The sequence below is a fragment of the Mandrillus leucophaeus genome, unplaced genomic scaffold (genome assembly GCF_000951045.1).
Source record: "Mandrillus leucophaeus isolate KB7577 unplaced genomic scaffold, Mleu.le_1.0 Scaffold99, whole genome shotgun sequence".
NCBI classification, from domain to species: domain Eukaryota; kingdom Metazoa; phylum Chordata; class Mammalia; order Primates; family Cercopithecidae; genus Mandrillus; species Mandrillus leucophaeus.
Genome location: NW_012110807.1, coordinates 2,777,143 through 2,777,505, shown reverse-complemented (window position 1 = coordinate 2,777,505; position 363 = coordinate 2,777,143). Strand labels below are relative to the sequence as shown.

General features: G+C 56.2%; 1 protein-coding gene across 1 annotated transcript in view; it reads left to right on the top strand.

Moving 5' to 3' along the window:
• Positions 1-363, top strand: part of FAM73B (family with sequence similarity 73, member B) — a 46,015-nt gene that overhangs the window by 35,014 nt on the left and 10,638 nt on the right. The window lies entirely within an intron of this gene.

Genomic DNA, 363 nt, shown 5'->3' with positions numbered 1-363 from the left:
GTGGAAAACAGAGTGGGGTTGGCTCATGCCTCCCCTCAGCGCTCAGCCCAGAAGCTCCTGGGGTTCAGGGAGGAGTGCCCCCTGTTCCCTCACCCGGCCTAGTGGCCCAAGGGTAGCGACAAGGTCATCAAGGCCACAGGATGCTGCGCACTCTTTTTTTTTTTTTTTTTGAGACGGAGTCTCGCTCTGTCACCAGGCTGGAGTGCTGCAGTGGTGGGCTCTCAGCTCACCGCAACCTCCGCCTCCCAGGTTCAAGCGATTCTCCTACCTTAGCCTCCCGAGTAGCTGGGATTACAGGCGTGCACCACCATGCCCAGCTAATTTTTGTATTTTTAGTAGAGGCGGGGTTTTACCATGTTGGTA